Raw genomic sequence first — 17,204 nt, 5'->3', positions numbered from 1 at the left:
TAAGTAAGTTGAGTAAAGCAGTTAAAGGTGGGTGGACTGTCCACATTCTTGCTGTATCTCTTTCTGCCTTTTTCTGTCCTTTCTTCTGCTTTTCTTCCATCCCTCCCTCACTGTCTCCAGTGGTGTATTAGATGTGAAGGACAGTAGATGGAAGATTGCAAGATAAGATTGCAAGACTGACCTAGGCCCACGTCTAGATCACCCAGTAGAGAATGAGCCCAATCAGAAATGGTATATACAGGAAAGGGGAGATGGAGTGTTAAGTCATTGAAATCTCAGGGGTCATTACTACAGCCTGTTCTGAATGATCTAGTGTTTCCTGTAGTATAAAGTTCATTAAAGGAACCAGAAGAATTTCAGTTTAATATGTTCTCACCTAGAACATATTTCTATAAAATGCTATCAACTATACTGATAAATCACATCCAGCAAAAACAGTTATGAATAGGTATTTTTGCATGTACAAAGTTGATTGTGGGTATGTGTATGCGTTCTAAGTTGCTTCAGTCACATCTGACCCTATGAACTATAGCCTGCCAGGCTCCTCTGTCCATGGGATTCTCCAGGCAAGAATACTGACGTGCATTGCCATGCCCTCCTCCAGGGGCTCCTCTTGACCCACGGATTGAACCCACTTCTCTTATGTCTCCTGCATTGGCAGGTGGGTTCTTTGCTACTAGCATCACCTGGGAAACCCTGTTGTGAGTATACAAGTAATCAAAGAAGAAATGGAAATGGATCAGTTATAGTAGTAGGGCCAACAAACAGCAGCAGAGGCCCTGGTTTCTCCCTCCCCTCTTCCTCATTCTTGATGTTTATTAGGTATCTTCTAGCTTCTGGGTATTTTCTAAAAGCTTTACTTGGATAATCTAAATTAATTTAGGTAGTATTATTTCCCTCATTTTACAAATCAGGAAACTGAAGGCCAATGAGGGGCCTTGCCCAAGGTCACATAGCTGGTAAGTGAGAGGATGAGATATGAAACACAGGGACTGCCTCCAGAGCCCATGAAATTAGCCCCTTCGTTGTGTTACTTAAGCCAGAGTTTCTTAAATGATGTCCACCATTGTGGGTTTGTAGATTTATATGCACAGTGCTGGGGCTTTTCAGGTGGCGCTGGTGGTAAAGAACCCACTTGCCAATGCAGGAGACAAAAGAGACAAGGTTCTGATCCCCGGGTTGGGAGGATCTCCTGGAGGAGGGCATGGTGACCCACTCCAGTATTCTTGCCAGGACAATCCCTTAGATAGAGGAGCCTTGCAGGCTATGGCCCTAGGGTCAAAAATAGCTGGACACGACTGAAGCAACTTAGCACACATGCATTCATAAATAGTGCTGGGCATGGAGCCTATACTCCAAAAAAAAAAAGAAAAAAAATTGGTTAATTTCTAGATGCTGGGCTTCCAGAAGCCAACTCATTCTGGTCTCTGAATTGATAAGGCTGAGGGTGCACTGCCTAATTCAGGACTACTGAGGCACCTGTGTTTGCAGCCCACCTTCATTTGGCTTCTTCTTTCTTGGTCAGAAATTCTGGTGGCTCCTTAAACCCAGAGAGACACCAAATGCTCAGAGCTCCTCTGGGAGAAGAAGATTATGTGTGGATTGGATTCGAAGAGCCCTGTACCACAGAGAAATGCTTGGCCTGGGGCATACAAATCATCTTAAAGTACCCTCTGGCCATCTCCAAAGCTTGAGGAGCTTCCTTTGCCCTATTTGCATGATTCTGCTGATTTGACCATTTTTTATACTCTCCTTGGACCACGGGCTCTGTAAAATAAAGGAGTTGGTATAAGTGGCATCCAGGATGCTTTGCCAGCCAGCCAGATCATCTCTACCACCTATATTTCTTATTCCTCTCAATATTCCTTTTCCCATGTAGTGAAGGGTATTCAACCATTGGGTTACACAGACCTGGATTTGAATCCAAGCTGTAGCACTTAATAGAGGTTTGTTCCTGGGAAACTTTTTACTAAATCTCTCTAAATCTCTTCCATTCCATTTTTCTCAATTATGAAATGAGTATAATTGCACTGATTTAGTAGAACCCATAATTGGTTCTCAATGAGTGGTAACTTCCTTCACCGTTCAGTTTCTGTCCATCTATACCTGTATCATATTACAAAGCCTAGTTAGTTACTGTATCTCTTCCTTGAAGTCTTCTCTGATGAATTTAACCATATGTATTATTTTTCCTCAAATTGCTTTTGCACTTACTTTCCTGTGCTCCACAAATAATCCTTCATTTTATGTGACATCTGAGTTGACATCCATAATCAAATCTTGTTTAGTCCTTCTTCCTTGTCTTGATTGTCCAACTGGTGTTCGGGTTAAGGAATAAGAGACTTTTTTGTCTGGCATTTCCCACAGAGCTGGGCACACGATAGGCAGCCAGTACATACTTCTTTTAACTGTCAACTCATTTATCTATAAACCAGCACAAGAAGATGGGGACAACTCAACAATTGCTTAATTTACTTTTGTAAGACACTGCATGTGGAAATGTGTGTGTGTGTGCTCGGCTATGTCCAGCTCTTTGTGATCCCATGGACTGTAGTCCACCCCTAAATGGGGAAAAAGTTGAGATGAAAAAAAAATGAGTGCACAGTAAATAGTCTAATGCAACTTGAGAAATAGAAACACTGATATCCAAGAGATGGAAAAAGTACATCTTGTTTGGAAAATTAGGATGAATGATATATGGTTTCCATTGCAATGGGCATTGTCTATTATTACATTTTATCCATCTCTAGTCCAACTGCTTCATCATCAAATATAACTGAAAAACTTCACCAAATTCATTTGGAATCAAACTGGAGGGCCTCTGCCTTGGATGCATATAAGAGAACATTCCTTCTGTCTCACTTGGAATCTGGGTACTTATTCTAATTGACCCTAATGATGTAGACCTCCCCTCACCCAACATATTTCTTTAAAAGTAAATCTTATAATGCAAGGATATTTGTACATAAATTTGGAAGTATGTGTTTTAATTTTTTAAAAGCTAAACAGATATGTAGAGTAGAAAAGTAAAGTGTACACTTATGAAAAATCATCTGTAATCATTCCAGGACCCATGCAGAGGCTTTAACATTCTTCCTTCTATATGTCTGTGACCCAGCATATTAACTCTGTGAGCGTTTGCACTCTTATCTTCCACATCAGCCTCTGTTCAGTTACCTTTCAGTATCATTCACACTACACACATTCTTTTCCAGTGGAACATAAATCTTTTTCCTGCTTCAACAAAAAAAGTGCTTGGTGTAATCATACACCATCAGTTCCAGCCATATTTTGCTGGTTCTTTCTTTCCTTTTCTTTTTAAAAATTTTAAACTTCTCGGGATTATTAGTTTTTATCATATTGTTTCCATGAATAATTTTTGCCTACCCTTGAAAATAAACCATACCTTCTTCCTTTTCTTTATTGAGTTAAGCAGGGTGGTGGGGGGAGATTTGAAAAGATTTGTAATTAAACTTACTACATGCTTCAATAAAGTAATCTATCATGAATCACCCTTTAACAAATTTGACATCTGTAATAAAACTTCACTTTTACATACCTCTTTATGTCAGCCCAGATCTTTTAATATTCTTAGCGAGGGAACCAAAATAATCATAGACTCTTTGTCAGTACAATTAGCATAAATGCCCTGAATAATTTGGAAACATCTACACTTTAAACTTCACTGTGGCCTACTTTGTCTTAACATTTCAAGTTTTCTTTGCAGGGGAGGAAATAAGCCAGAATGTTACCCTTTTCTTGATCCTAATGTGAAATTCTCTTTCTGCATATCTAAATACATATCTGACTCAACCCGTTAGAAACCTTACCCACATCTTTATCTCATTCCCCACTCACTAGCTGGCCCATTCTGTTAAAGTTAAAAAGAATTATGAGTATAAGCCAAGAGAATGCTGAACTGCGGAAGTGTGTGATTTGAAGATGTTGGTGATAAGCATGGAGAATTACAACTACCCTGTTTAACTAGAATGTCATGTGTTTTCCTCACCACCCACCAAATCCCACTGGCAACTTAGAGGAATAGTATTTTGTTTGGGTCTGTGTCTCACTGTTGCAACTGTAATTGTAATTGAGCAAGCCTGTTTCTTATACAAGGCAATTAATTTCAAAAATATTTAGCCCATGTACTTTGGAAAAAGAAACCTGACTCACTTTAGCAATACTAAAGAATTTTTGTAATCTCACTATCTAAGACAAAAGAGGACTAATTTGGAATCTGGAGGACAAGGCTTGTTAGGATCTGGATTACCTAAAGTACAGGGGAGATAAACCTCTTTAACAATTTTCAGGATGCTTGGGCTATAGGCAGGCTTTATACAAATAAATATAAGTGCTGCTTTGCATAATAGGTAGTTATTATATAAAACCCAGTACCTAAAGTAAAGAAAAATAGCTTCAAAATAAATTTAATTATATTCACTGATTTGAAGCTGATACCATTAGGGATCACTACTCCCTTCTATAAAATTATCTCTCATCCCTCCCTCTGCAAGTCTTATTGTGAGAAAGAATATGCTGGACTGAATTGACAATCATTGAATCTCGCAGTTTGCTTTTTGTATTTTCAGTTAGTTATTAAAAGATTTGCTAATCATTCTTGTCCCATTTCTTCTATCTTTATGGAATATTCCTTGGAGCAAAAATAGGTATTTAATTCTTCCTAAGAATCTTTGAATTCATAAACAACATTTTTAAGATCTATCTAAAATAAGGATGCCTTTAAATTCTATCATAGTAGTACGATATTGATATTAGAGTCTATAAACAAAGTCAGCTCCATGTACCATTTAGAGTTTGGGTTATACAGGAAGTATATGGGTGATACTCAGATGTTTTCTTCTTGCTTCAAAATATAATGGTCAGCAACCACGCACTAAGAACACCGCTAGATACTTAGGGTCAAAGAAAATGGTTGGAAGATACAGTTTTTCCCCCATAAAAGTTTCCAGTCTGATTAGGGAGAAGGCTTGGAGCACAGGCAGAGGACGATCCTGCTATAGATCATACATACAAACAGAATTGGTGGGGGAATGTTCTGGTGTAGTCAAAGGGATATTCTGGAAGAGAGAGCATGTGAACCAGGTCTTGGAGAAAGGAAAAAGGAAACACGGTAGGCAGGGTGGAGCAGAGCAGACTAGAGCAAAGCTATGAACAGCATAGAGTGAACAGCATGTCGGCCCACATTCTTATGAATATGGGGATGGTGAAAAGAACCGTGGACTGAAAGTCAGAAGAAGTATGAAATATTTAATGTTTCTGACATTCTGCTTCTTCATCTGTAAAGTAGAATAATTATACCTACTTGGCTTATCTTATAAAAGAGTTAATGGCTCACAAATAGTATATGTGGAAGTGCCTTGTAAGTTGTAAATCCAAGTTGTGTTCATCATTGTTATACTTACGATTGTGTATGTGGGAGTCAGTGTCAGAGAGAAGCAGAAGAGGACAGCTAAGAAGGTCACTGCTAGTGGAAAGGAGGTTGGGTTTGCTTTAGGAGCTAGAACTAGCTGCAGGGGAACTTACACGGTACAATTAGACTTTAAAAATACTTCCTGATACTGTAATAGGTGATAATGATGAAAAGTCAGTGACTGAGAAGACAGACGTAGGCTCTGCTCTCCTCGATCTTATGATCTTTTTCTTTCCAGAACTTTGACCTTATGCCAAAACTGCAGAATCTTAATCATGACCACACTATTGCCTCTTTCAAAAATATCATTTTAATTATGGCCTCTTGAAGACTTAAACACATTGGGAAAAAATGACTAAATGTTAAGTCATATAAAAATGCCAGGTGCTGTGAAAATCTTCCTAAGCTTTTTATAGAGGAAAGAATAGGATAAAAATAGTTTTTGAGGAATATTACTTTGCTGTGGGTGTGAAGAATGTATTAATAAGTGTAGCAGAGACATTTACTGTTTCCTGAGTGTCTGAGAGCTCCTCTTTGTATCCCAGGCCTTTCCCAACTAGCAATGCAGCATTACTAATTCTGGCCTGTGGGCTACGAACCGACATGTTTTCCCTTTGGTCCAGGGGTTCCCAAACTTCGAGGTCTAATGCCTGATAGTCTGCGGTGGAGCTGATGTAATAATAATAGAAATAAAGCACACAATAGGTGTCATGTGCTTGAGTCATCCCGAAACCATCCCCCCCGCCATCTGTGGAAAAACTGTCTTCTACGAAACCGGTCCCTGGTGCCCAAAGGTTGGGTCCGCTGTTATAAGCAATGCATTCGGGAGTCAGTGTGTGACCCTCCAGTTCTCTTTCCCCCAGTTAGAGTAATTCTGGAGGCCCCTGGTTAGGATGGAGAAACCCCAGATGGAAGCAACTTGTATCTCTGAGTCACTTTGTGCTGGTCGCTGCTTTGGAAAGGTGTTAGAAACTGCAGCAGACTGTGTGAGCGTGAAATAAAGTCTTTTGGCTCAAAAGCCTGACTCTTACAGTGAGATAGGCTGGTGACAATCAGACCTGCTAAACGACAGGAGTCTTCTAGAGATGAGATGATGTAGAGTCGGGAAAGGCCTTGAATGCTGTAGTATAGTTCATGGCCCGTGTGTAATGTCACTCAACCTTTCACCCGTTAATAAAAGGCTGCAGATTGAAAACCAATGAAACACATTTTTGTTAGTCTTTTCAAGGTTATATAAAACATAAATTAACAAAGACATAGCAAAAAACTGAGGGCTAAACCCCAAGAGTGGTTGTTAGGTCCACAAGATGGTATCCGCTGAGGAGACAGAAATGTGGGATACTATCTACCCTGGCAGAAGCTGCTGCAGTTTTCCCACGTTCATAGTCTCTGCCGATGACAGAGCAAGCCAGAAATGACTCTGCACATCTACTGCCATGTCTTGTGGGCTTTGTTTACTGTATGGGCAGTTTTTCAATGAAGAGAGGCATTTCAATTATTCCCAGTAGCCATGTGCCTGTTGACATCTTGATGCTGTATAGGAATGAGTTAGTGAGCTTTAGCCTCTGGAGCTAAATACATTTTATCAGGAAACAATTTCAGCAATTGACTCTCATCTGGTCATGTTACTTATATCTTGTTATCTCTCAAGGGCTCTGTAATTAAAGCAGGTGTGTGTCCTCTTAAATTAGAGATGTGGCAACTGTAGATATTGTAGTAAGTTCTAACAGGAGACCCTAATGACTGCTAGATTCAGTATAATGAAGCTGGTGGGAGTGTTTGGCCAGGGAAAGTGTCAAAATAGGCAAATATTAATATATCCCAAAGTGATGGGATTAGAGGATACACCATAACTGAACCAGGAAACATTGCAAAGAAGGTCTCAAAGACCCCTTCTTTCCTTGCTTCCTCCCTCCCTCCCTTCCATCTTCCCTCCACTCTTCCTACCTTCTTTCCCTTCTTCCCTCCGTCCTTATGCTTCCTTTCTTTCTTCTTTTCCTCGTTTCCCTCCTTCCCCGCTTCCTCCCTCTCTATAAATAGACCAAAGAAGATTTTTTAGATGTTTTTCCAATATTAAATGTGACAAGTAAGACAGATCTGCTTGCTTTTTTATTAGCTCATATTCTAATAATCAAATGCCACTTTAGTGGCAATTTATGGAATGGAGGAGAAAGAAACACTATTGAGGAAAGAAGAAAGTAAGAAGAAAAATAGGACAAAGAAGACATGAGAAGGAAAATTAGGAAAGGAGAGTGGTGGTATTTGTCTTGAGGCACGTGGAGTGGGGGATAATAAAGACTTCCTCAGAATATATGTGTTTTGCAAAGGTAATCCCGCATAAATAATCTTTACTGTGCTTTACTGTATTTATATATTTACTGTTAATTACTGTACTCAGTGCTCTTACATTTACTTTTTAAAATTAAGACTTTGTTTTTTTTTTTATTTTTTAAGAGCACTTTAGGTTCATAGGGAAGCTGAGAAGGTACAGAGATTTCCCATGTACTCCCTGCCCACCGTGCACAGGTCCCCCTGTCCCCCTGCCCCCAACTCGAAATCAACATCTCCTACTAGTGTGATTGATGCACTTGTTACAGCTGATGAACCTATTGATACACTGACACATCATAGTAACCTAAAGTCCATAGTTACATTACAGTTCACTTTTGGTGTACATTCTATGGATTGGGACGAATGTAAAATTACCTATCTGTCATTATAATATCAGTTCAGTCATTCAGTCATGTCTGACTCTTTGCAACCCCAGGGACTGCAGCACGCCAGTCCTCCCTGTCCATCACCAACTCCCAGAGTTTACTCAAACTCATGTCCATTGAGTCAGTGATGCCATCCGTCCATCTCACCCTCTGTCATCCCCTTCTCCTCCCACCTTCAATCTTTCCCAGCATCAGGGTCTTTTCCAAAGAGTCAGTTCTTTGCCTCAGGTGGCCAAAGGATTGCAGTTTCAGCTTCAGCATCAGTCCTTCCAATGAATATTCAGGACTGATTTCCTTTAGGATGGACTGGTTGGATCTCCTTGCAGTCCAAGGGACTCTCAAGAGTCTTTTCCAACACCACAGTTCAAAAGTATCAATACTTCAGCGCTCAGCTGTCTTTATAGTCCAGTTCTCACATCCATACATAACTACTAGAAAAACCATAGCCTTGATGGACCTTTGTTGGCAAAGTGATGTCTTTGCTTTTTAATATGCTCTCTAGGTTGGTCATAACTTTTCTTCCACGGAGTAAGCGTCTTTTAATTTCATTGCTGCAGTCACCATCTGCAGTGATTTTGGAGCCCAAAAAAATAAAGTCTGTCACTGTTTCCATTGCTTCCCCATCTATTTGCCATGAAGTGATGGGACCAGATGCCATGATCTTCATTTTCTGAATGTTGAGCTTTAAGCCAACTTTTTCAGGCTCCTCTTTCACCATCATCATCAAGAAGTTCTTTAGTTCCTCTTCACTTTCTGCCATAACGGTGGTGTCATCTGCATATCTGAGGTTATTGATATTTCTCCCAACAATCTCGATTCCAGGTTGTGCTTTATCCAGCCCAGTGTTTCTCATGAGTACTCTGCATATAAGTTAAATAAACAGGTGGACAATATACAGCCTTGACGTACGCCTTTCCAATTTAGAACCAGTCTGTTGTTCTATGTCCAGTTCTAACTGGACATTATAATATCATACAGTGAATTTTCCCCTATTCACTTTCCCTGACCTACCACCTCCCGCATCCCCTGACAACCTCTGATCCTTTTACTGTCTCCATAGTTTTGCCTTTTCCAGACTATCATGTAATTGGAATCATAGAGTATGTGGCCATTTAAGATTAGCTTCTTTCACTTACTAATACACATTTACGTTTCCTCCATGTCTTTTCATGGCTTGATAGCTTAAACTTAGTTTTTGAGAGGAACCTAAAATGATCTCTTTAAGTGATTCTACAGCAAGAACTATGTAGCTGCCCCGATCCTCATTCCCTTGTTGCCCTTAGCCCCAGTAAGCAATCCCTGTGCTTGCATTTGGCTTCCTACGTCCAGCTGCCCTCAGCTTCTCTACTGCAGGGTTTTCTCCCAGGCCTTAGTTTAAGGTGGAGCCATGAAAGACGGGGACCCAGAGCTGCCGGGTCAGAGCGACTCAGCTGTGAACTGGATCAGAGGGTAGGTGCCCCACCTTCTAATCCTGCAGAGAAACAGTTCTGAGTTTCATTTCTTCCCAGTTCCTTAGGGGTTGCAAAGGGAATAAGCCTGAGGTGTCCACAGTGATAATCAGCTCAAGACTCACCCTGACTTTTCTTTCCCTCCTCTTCTGACTCATCCACCCCATTCCTTCACTCCAGCTTCCTGGATTCAGAACCAAGTAACTGCAGTTCACCAGGCTCTGGTCTGTTTTTGCTTTTGTAGACTCCAAATTAAGATACATTATTGCCACCATAAAATGTGTTTCAAACTTGATGCCTTTATTCATTTGATCAGATTTTCAACTGTTTGGGGAATAAGTTGTATTGAAATATGTTTACATAGACACACAGCTCCTGAAAGGATGAAAAGCAGAATCATGGGACAGTTTCTTCCCTCAAAAAAATTTCACTGGTCAGGCTAGATGCTTAACTGGTGCTTTCAGGGTTATTATTGGAGGTGCTAATTGGTTAGAACACAACACAGCTTGTTATGACATTACAAGGGGAAAATGTTAAAAGTAATGTATTATTTTTATTACCTTTTTCTCAGTCCCACAACTATTGAGAACCATTTAACCTCTCAGTTATTAAGGATTTTTTTTTTTTCCTTTAGAGATGACAAATGCCTGATGATTTCTCTGTCCTTAGGGCAAGGCTAAATCTTGGTGTGCAGCCTGAACCAAACCGATAAATATAATTATTATTTCTGTATATTTGATGATGAAAGGGTTTCAGGCTCCACAGACCGATCTTTCTGTTGCCAACTGCGTGCTGCCGAAATTTTGATTAAAGGCTCACTGAAGTAGTTTATCAGTATTTGTTTGGTTTCAGGAAGTAAAATATGTGAGCTCAATATGAATGACAGACCACATCCAGCAAGAGCATTTGTTTCATCAGCCTGGGAAACTCAGAATCCTTGCTGTAGATAATGTATGAGGAAGATATTTTCCCTTCTCAGATTTGCATAGTGCTCAATAGTCCTCTGATTCCAGACATATTATGTTCTGTGGTAGCTTTCCTTGCCTCCATCTTCCTCTTGCAAATGTGAATGTGCTAGAATACAGTCATCATTAAAAAAAAAATAATTTAAACCCTTCAAATTCCCCTGTCTGGAAAATGTTTATACAATTTGTAACAGAGAAGCCCAAAGCACTGCTGAAGACAGCCAAAATATTTTGCTGACTTTTTGAAGGGATCATTTCTAGGCAGGGAAAAAAAAATATACTGATCCTGATAAAAGAGGAAAGAAGGAGTGAAAAAGCAGGTTCTGATTTTGGTTCTTTCATAAAATAGTAAGAAAAACATATGAAGACATTCTTTGAAAAATCCTAAAATGGATGAGGATAGGCTATGTAATGCCATTTGGCCTCCTGAATCAAAGCAAACAAAAAAAGTTAGGGGCACTCTAATTAGTCTACTGGTTTCTCTATGTGTATAAGAGAAAGAGGGGGTATGACAGAGAGATGAGGGGAGAGATGGAGAGAGAGGGACAAGGAAAAAGAAAAAGGAGAGGGAGGGAGAGAGAGTGTGAGACGGAGAGAAAGAAAAGAGAGGGAACAACTTGGTGAAAGAGGTGAGAAATGCACACACACACACACACAAAACCATTATATGGATATTTCCAGGGTTTACTTGGATTGTAGAATGGAAGTTTCATTTTTAGTGCATACTCTCCTACCCCTAAATGGAAAACTTTAATTAATACAAATAGACTTTTGATAGATTGCAATTATTTACATCTTATGAAATTTGAACTATTTATCCTAATCAAGCCTTTTAACATTAAGGATTTTGAGTCATTTTCTTATGATTCTCATGAACCTGAGCCTCTGTCGTTCTGTATGTACACACCACGTGCAGGAGTGATTACCAAAACAAAACAAGACAGACATCAGAGAGGGATACCTTCATTTCTTTCTGTGGAGCGAAACTGCAAGAAGCAAAGATATTCACTGTCTATTGTAACTTTAGTGGTTTTCCAAATTGCCTGCAATACAGCAAGCTCTTTGTCCAGACCTTTTAAAATAACACAAACAGAAAACATGCAGAACATTGGGAGTGAAGGCTGACAGTATCTTTTCAGCTGATGAGACTTGAGGGGTAAAAAAAAAAAAAAGTAATAATAATAAAAACAACCTACACAATATGAATTAGAAAGAAATACCTGTCTTTACCTTTTAGATTTTGGGGCTTCTCTTCATTTGTAATGTAATCTTTATATTTTGAAATGGTGGTTTATGTCCTTTTTTCCCCCCTTTTATTTTCTTTCATTAAAAAAAAAAAAGCCCTTCTGTGTGTGGGATAAGCACACAGTGAGGTGTATGATAAGCACTACAGTAATTTTGAAAATGTGTATTATTTGGCAAAATAGTCTGTAATAATTTCAGCCCATTGTGTACATCTGTATTTGAACACTTCTTTAAAAGTGAATTTTTGATCTGATGGACCGTAATAACTTCTTCTGCAGCAGATCCCTCTCAGATGCTGAATTATTGGGCCTCCACTGCAGTTATGGTTTATTGGGTAAATAATAGTCTGACTGTACCAAGGCAAGAGTTATGGATGGGCCAATGTACATGTTGGCTGCCTATGAATCTTGCCATAGTTTCACTGAAAAGAATTACTAGAGTATACAGGCCAATGGGAAGGGCAGGAGTCCCTTAGGCTAATCATAGCTGTTCCCACTACACTCTTCAAGGTCTTTTGTTCTTCCTTTCTCATTAGAACATGACAGCAGCTCTGAGGGGTCAGTGTTGGGAGCCAATGAGAAAGCTGAATTTAAGTGACTCACCGGGACCCTTGGGACTCTTCAGATGGAGAACTTGGCTGTGAAGGTGGGTCTCTCTCTGTGTGTGCTGGGCAGCTGCTTCCTCCTCCTCAGAGTCTGTAGCAGGTGTAGAGCAAAGAGCTTTAGATGTAGCATTTCACTTGAAAGTAAAAAAAAAAAAAGAAGATTAATATGACGTTTAAATGTCAACAGTGTTCAAGTCTGGTCACATTTTGAGATCAAAAGAGAGAAAAACCATTTTAAGAAATTAGCAGGAAGAGAGTGGTCCTATTGAAAGGAAGAATTAGTCGTTTTATTTAAAAGCTGAAGTCCTAGGTTTGGAAATGCAGATGGCAAGGACCTTAACTGTAGTCATAGGTATATGGAACGAGGTGCCCGTTCAGTAATGTCACCAGGAGTGTTTTTCAGCAAATGGCCCAAATTGTGTATTTCTTAAAATAAATTTCTTTTGAAAAAACAAGACAGATTTTCAGAACTGAGTTTATTCTAGGGACTCACGTTCAGGAATTTCAAAATGTACTCCAAGGTGGCCTTATCAGAGTTGATAAATTAAGAATTTCCCAAATTCTCCTTGCTGCTGCTAAGTCACTTCAGTCGTGTCCAACTCTGTGTGACCCCATAGACGGCAGCCCACCAGGCTCCCCCATCTCTGGGATTCTCCAGGCAAGAAGACTGGAGTGGGTTGCCATTTCCTTCTCCAATGCATGGAAGTGAAAAGTGAAAGTGAAGTCGCTCAGTCCTGCCTGCCCCTTAGCGACCCCATGGACTGCAGCCTATCAGGCTCCTCCATCCATGGTAGTTTCCAGGCTAGAGTACTGGAGTAGGGTGCCATTGCCTTCTCCGCAAATTCTCCTTAGTAAAAGGCAAAAAGATTTCATCCCTTTTGCCTTTTACTAAGCCTATTTGTTCTTGCTGATGGGATTATATCTCAAATATTTTTTTTTTTTTTTTGCAGTTGAAAGGTAAATATTTATTGCTACAATCTTCTGTACAACTCACTCAGCTTAGCATTGTTGGATATAATAACATGAGTGAGATATTATGCCTGCTGTATTAGTTTTTATTGCTGTTTTATAAATTACCACAAATGCATTAGAGCTTAAATCAACACCCACTCATTAGCTTTTGTAGGTCAGAAGTTTAGCACACTGTGGCTAGGTTCTCTGCTCAGAGTTTCACTAGGGTAAAATCAAGCTGTCAGCTAGGTCATATTTCTGTACATGGGCTCTGGGAAAGAACCCACTTCCAGACCATTCTTGGTAGAATTCAGTTCTTTGTGGTTGCAGGACTGAGGTCCTTATATTCTCTCTTGACTTTTTTACTGAAGGCTGACGCTTCCTGCATTCCTTGCTATGTAGCCCCCTCTGTTTTAAAACCAGCAATAAGAATTTCTCAAGTCTTACATTCCCTGGGTACCTGGACACTCTGACTTTCCTTTTTAATGAAGAAAGTTTTGTGCCTTTAAAGGGCTCAGGTGATTATTTTATGCCCACCCAGATAATCTATTTTAATGTCAACTGATTTGGGGCCTTAATTCCATTTGCAAAATCTTCACAGCAGTACTTAGATTAGTGCTTGATTGAATAACTTGGAGCTGTATGTATACCAGTCACCAGGAATCATTTTATAATTTTGCCTACCTTATCTACCCTCAGGGAGATTAAAGCCCTTCATGATGGATAATACTAGGGTGTAAAGAGATAGGATTCAGGAAGAATTCTAAGAGCTGTAGGAGAGGGATAAATCAGATGTTACAGGAGTTTAAAAGCAGGAGTAATCACTTTTGCTTAAGAAAATCTAGAGAGATTTCATATAAAGAACCTGGAAGGATAGGCGGTATTTTTATTAATGGAGATGAGGATACTCCAGGCAGAGATAACAGTACAAACAGAGGCACAGAGATGGGAAAGGGAAGCAGGTTAGGGAAAGGTTGGTTAGCAGCACTATATGAACTGAGCATGAAATATGTTTGGAGTATTTGGGAAAGACTTCAAATACCAGGCATATTAATTTTTTTCTAAATGGGTGAGAATGGGCGACCTCTAAAAGTTATTAAATATGAGATAGATGTGATGGAAACTATACTTGAGAAAGATTGGAAGCAGAACAGGAAAAAAGTTGGAGTTGGTGGGAGGTGTCCAGGAAAGGTCTTTGCCAATAGCCTGCAAGGTAATGTGGACCCCAACTCTACTAGGGAAAGTGAGAATGTAGGAAAGAGAATGGTTGAATGTGATGAGGGAGTCTGTAAACTTGAAAACAGGCTAGAAATATGGAGGGAAAGAAATGGGAAGCTGACTCCGTTTTGAGCCAACTCTCATAAACAGAGACAGGGACATCAAGATAATTTGCTTTGGAAAGAAAATGCAATGAGGTAGGTTGTATATAGCACAGTTCAGATGCTGCCATTGTTGAAAGTGTTCTTGGACCTCAGCAATCAATAGAAGGGCTTCCCTTGTGGCTCAGCTGGTAAAGAATCTGCCTGCAATTCGGGAGACCTGGGTTCAATTCCTGGGTTGAGAAGATCCCCTTGAGAAGGGAAAGGCTACCCACTCCAGTATTCTGGCCTGGAGAATTGCATGGACTGTATAGTCCATGGGGTCGCAAAGAGTCAGACATGACTGAGTGACTTGCACAGTCAATAGAAAGAGGGAACCAAGGCCATACTTGATAAAGGGCTAGTGGGATGGAACCACCTGAGCTCTAAGGCTGCCATGAATGACCAAATACAGAATGAAAATGAATCCAGTCATAGAAGCAGAAGGATGCTGATCATTGGTAGTAAAGATGCATGGAGTCTTGACTTGATCATTTTGGAGAAGTCAGTGGTGATAGACATGGGATGTATAGTCTAGTCCCCAAGTGGAAGCAGTTATTAAAAATGAGTTAGAACAAAGGGACTCAGCCACCTCTAAGAAAACCAATGCACTATTCAGAAACTATTCATATAAGTTGTCCAGTCATTTAGGCTACAGAAGCTGGAGGAGGCAACTTATAGTCCAAGGGCTTGCGGTAAGCACAATGGGAACAGGACTAATGTCTGTGTTTTGGGCTAGACTGTATTAATACAATGATCTCCACAATCTGTAAGATGAGGATATTACTATCATATTTACAATCAGAAGGTATAGACAAGGCTAACATTATCATTTAATATACTAATTTTCAGAGTATAATCAATCAGTTTCCTGGTGGGCAGGTGGAAATGTGGTTCCCTTAGAAAAGTGATAGTGATTCTATATTCCATGGACTTTGGAGGAAGGACAGAAATGAAAGTTTTGATATATGAAAAAGACAGGGAGAAAATTATTATAAACTACTCTTCATTAAGCGCCCCCCCACCAAATGACTCAGACAGTAAAGAATCTGCCTGCAATGCAGGAGACCTTGGTTCAATCCCTGGGTCAGGTAGATCCCCTGGAAAAAGGAATGGCTACCCACTCCAATATTCTTACCTGGAGAATCCCATGGACAGAGGAGAAAAAAAAAAAAAAACTGTGCTCATGAAAGGGCAGGATTGTTTGTTTATTTTAAAGAATCTGGTAGCTTTATGCTTATTTGTAGATGGAGGAAAAGGAGCCAGGAAAACTACTAAAGATGAGCAGTGACGAGTGATGGTGTGAAGACCTAGAGGGGAGAGAGAAAGGGATGAGGTCAAAGCAGTGGTGAAGTTAGTGGGATTCTTCTCTTTGGTGGTGTTGTCCATCTAAAAATCATCAGTTTCTCCTTCCTAAAATCTGTTTCTGAAAGTAATTACATGATAAGTATGCTCATATCCTCCCATACAAGTACTTCATAGTGAGACAGGTTTTCAAACTTTTCCTTAAAGTTTTCCATTGACCCATCCATGTCTACAGGACAGTGAAGGTAGGAATGTCCTTGGAATATCTCCACCAGCCCATGTAGCAGAGTAAGACAGAGGACCCGGCACCAAGTCAAGAATATCAGAATCCCAAATGTTCCACAGGAGTCTATGTTAGCAGTGCCAAGCCAGGGGGAATGAGGGGAAGTGCCAGCCAGAAGATGAAACAGAGGGTCAGCTTCCCACGGAGACTACAGAGCTGAGGATGGAGTACCTTGGGGAGGAGAGAATGAGTCAGGAGTGAAGGGCCAGAGCAAAGCCAAAGACATAGTGAAGGAGATGTGCACCAAGTGTTGGATGACTTTAAGACAGTTGTGCAACTGCAAGACTTAATAATGAATGAAAAAAAATTTTTTTTTTCATAGAGGACATTTAAGATGTTCCTATCAACTGCAGAAAGTCTTAAAATGGCAGATTCTTTGAACAATCTCCAAGCCCATTCATGCCCCAGTCTCTCCTCCTTGGTCTTTATGGGCATCCTTGCTTATTCGACTCAGAATACCAGTTTTACCTCAACTTTTCCATACATTTCAATTTGCGAGGAATAGCCTCCTAGTACCATCTGCCAAAAGCATTCTGTTTAGGCCATACGTTTCTGAAATCCCAACCTCTCCAGGTAAATATATTGGCATAATTATGGAATTTCTTCCAACTAGCTCTTCCTAACAAGAGACCATGACATCCCTTCCACCCTGTGTCTTCCAAGAGGCACTTCACCTGTTGTTGTACTTGATGAGAAAAAAATCTTTGTGCATATAACTTGTAAAGCATATGTTCCAACCTTACCTATCTTCCTCGAAGGGTCATTTTAACTTTTGAGTGCTTTGTACACATCTACATTTCTTGATCTCAGGTGAACCCAGGATAATGTAATATTTTATTTGTTTTATTTAACATATATTTCTTGGGCGCTCACTATCTTTCCAGCGTGGTGATGGTG

The 17,204-nt window shown here is 40.0% G+C and overlaps 1 long non-coding RNA gene across 6 annotated transcripts in view; it reads left to right on the top strand.

Moving 5' to 3' along the window:
• Positions 1–17,204, top strand: part of LOC147363268 (uncharacterized) — a 588,890-nt gene that overhangs the window by 311,965 nt on the left and 259,721 nt on the right. For 3 of the 6 annotated variants that reach the window (XR_015135922.1, XR_015135923.1, XR_015135921.1), the window contains exon 4: positions 12,342–12,451. The exons of the other annotated variants lie outside the window; for them this stretch is intronic. This is a non-coding gene — a long non-coding RNA (uncharacterized LOC147363268). The remainder of the gene's footprint in view (positions 1–12,341; positions 12,452–17,204) is intronic. 6 annotated transcript variants of the gene reach the window in all.

Source organism: Bos grunniens, chromosome 11, assembly GCF_055505025.1.
Source record: "Bos grunniens cultivar Pamir isolate PY7600 chromosome 11, Bosgru_T2T1.0, whole genome shotgun sequence".
Taxonomy (NCBI): Eukaryota; Metazoa; Chordata; class Mammalia; order Artiodactyla; family Bovidae; genus Bos; species Bos grunniens.
Note: the sequence above shows the minus strand (reverse complement) of the source record. Positions and strands in the feature narration are given on the sequence as shown.